This window comes from Lolium rigidum, unplaced genomic scaffold (assembly GCF_022539505.1).
Source record: "Lolium rigidum isolate FL_2022 unplaced genomic scaffold, APGP_CSIRO_Lrig_0.1 contig_64085_1, whole genome shotgun sequence".
Taxonomy (NCBI): domain Eukaryota; kingdom Viridiplantae; phylum Streptophyta; class Magnoliopsida; order Poales; family Poaceae; genus Lolium; species Lolium rigidum.
The window spans coordinates 16,838-19,334 of record NW_025901214.1 but is presented as its reverse complement, the minus strand read 5'-3'; the positions used below and the strand labels follow the sequence as shown (position 1 = coordinate 19,334).

The 2,497-nt window shown below is 43.9% G+C and overlaps 1 long non-coding RNA gene across 2 annotated transcripts; it reads left to right on the top strand.

The window, feature by feature from the left end:
* Window positions 1–8: 8 nt before the first annotated feature.
* Window positions 9–1,576, top strand: LOC124681981. Of its 2 annotated transcripts, XR_006996098.1 has the most exons (3): window positions 9–199; window positions 1,100–1,229; window positions 1,401–1,576. It is a non-coding gene; the product is annotated as an uncharacterized LOC124681981 (long non-coding RNA). The 2 variants fall into 2 exon arrangements; XR_006996097.1 differs by having other exon boundaries at window positions 9–1,229.
* The last annotated feature ends 921 nt before the right edge of the window (window positions 1,577–2,497 follow it).

The following is a 2,497-nucleotide window of genomic DNA, read 5'->3' as shown; positions in this document are numbered from 1 at the left end:
GGTGTTAGGATTTTTCGACGTGCTTGATCACGATCCCGCCTAGGTTGATTCTTGTCAGTGTCATGTGTCCCTGACATGATTGACTTGAATAAGTGTCATTCCAATAATTAAATAGCGATTCATATGTTTGCTTACCTTGGTCTGGAAGATGCAGAGTTGTAGCCTTTTTATGTTGGCGTGCGATCCGCTGCTTCAGTAGGTATTCCCTTTTCTTTTCAGCAGACATCCGTGAATACCAACTCGTACTACTACTTGGTTTCTGTTCTATATTCTCATCATTAACAGCAAAGTTTATGTTGTTAGTAGTAGTAATAGCTAGATAAGAATGTTTTTGCACAGAACGTTTCGAATACTGGTTATTATGTGTTACCTTTTTGTGCGAGCTGCTTTGGTTCCGTACAATTGTCACGCATCGTATCTGCATATGTCTCAGTTTGATTTGGCGATGGTGACACTCCAGCTCCAGCAGTTGGATGTGCATCATCAAACGGAAGCAGCAGTTTTTTCGCAGCCATGTTTTCAGTTGGATGTGCATCATCAAACGTAAATGAGTGCCTGATGATAAATTAGATATCAGTAGTTGAATTAGCATGTGTACAAGAGATATCAATAATTAAATTCTGATTTGTACGTTTCATACTTTGATCTGGAAGCTGCCTTGGGTCCTCAGCTGAACTCGTACGAGTTCCATTTGGCGATACTGACACTTGAGATCCATCCCTATTTTGCGCATGATCAAAGGAAACCAGAAGATTTTTCCCAGTAATAATGTTTTTAGAACATGGTTCACCTAAATGATTTCCTGCTGATCAATTTGATTTAACATGATTTGTATGTATACAAGAGATATCAAATTGATTTTATGTATATACCTTTTCCTACATTTAACGTTGGGTCATCAACTTTACCAACTGAACCCAATAGAGCTCCATCTTTTTTTTTGCGGTATGCTATCCGCTTTTTCTGTAGGTATTCTTCTTTCTTCTGAACAGACATTTGAGCATACCGACTCCTATTACTGCCTTGTTCTTGGTTTTCGTCAGTAGCTTTGTTGGTTATGTCACTAAAGGGGGTACGATTTCCTGTTTATTTATGACAGGAAATAATACAGATATTACTGCCTTGATCTGGTGTGGACATGACTTAAGATGGTATGGCGTACCTTGCTCTTGTTCATGATTTGGAGTCTCCGCCTTTTTTTGTTGCCGGGCGATCCGCTTCTTGTGTAGGTACTCTTCTTTCTCGTGAGCAGACATTCGATTATACCAATGCTTGCTCTTTGCTTGTTCACCTGTCTCACAGGTATCTTTGTTTGTTACTCCCTCCGGTCTTTTTTAATTGACTCGAATTTAGTATAAAATTGTACTAAATTCGAGTCAATTAAAAGAGACGGGAGGGAGTAGGTCTTTAAATGGGGTATGCCCATCCGGCGGAGATTCTGATGAATTCTCTTGATATATCATCTGCTAGGAGTATTGAGAGCCACGTATAATTTTAATTTTACTGTTAGTGACTGTAAAGTTGGACATGTTCCCATTTGAAGAGAGCTCCAGCAGCAAAGTTATTTAGTGACTTAGTGACTGTAAAGTTGACTTACTGTTGTGTTGAACAATAGCTGGAATGCCGGAGATATGACAAGAAACAATGGCGTGAAGGTGATGATGGCAACGAGTTGAGGCGACGGCGGGCATGGTGAGCGGGCGAAACTCGGAGGTGGCGCGGTGACCGGGTGAAATTGCTGGAATGCCGGAGACAAGAAACAATGGCGTGAAGGTGGTGGTGGCAACAAGCTGATGCGACGGCGGGCGCGGTGAGCGGGCGAAACTCGGAGGTGGCGCGGTGATCGGGTGAAACTCGGAGGCGGCGACCGTACGCGGCGGGTGATCCTGGCGGCGGCGATCCTGTCGTGGGCGGCGGGCGATCCTGGCAGCGGGCGTGGAAGGCGGGTGATTCTGGCGGCGGGTGATTCTGGCGGTGCAGCGGGCGTGGGCGGCGGGTGATACTGACGGTGCGGCTTGCCGGTTTTCAGAATGAGTTTTGTTTCTCTGGACGCTGGGCGTGACGTGAGTTTGCAGCTCGTGACTTCAGGAGCTTCCATATTTGCAGCGTTTGACTCCGGTCTATCTGGGAAAGAGAGCATACGTGAAAAGGAAAGATAGTTGCAACGGGTGACTTCAGTTAACTGGGAAAGGAAAAATTATTATGGCTTGGCTTAGAGCATACGTGAAAAAATATTTGGTTGCCTTAGAGACGTTAGATTTAACCGAACGGTTAGGATGTTCCCAATCTTCTCACCAAACGCGTTGTATGACGTACGACCAACTGAAATATAATAGTAAAGATAAAGATATGTACATCCATAGCAGAAGTTGGGCCTAGTAGCTCCGGTTGACCCGTCTGCGAAGAGTGTCACCCGTGGGACCTACATATGCCATCTACGAATTCTTAAAAAATAGAACCATTTTTACATAATTCATACTAGTAAATAAATAATAGA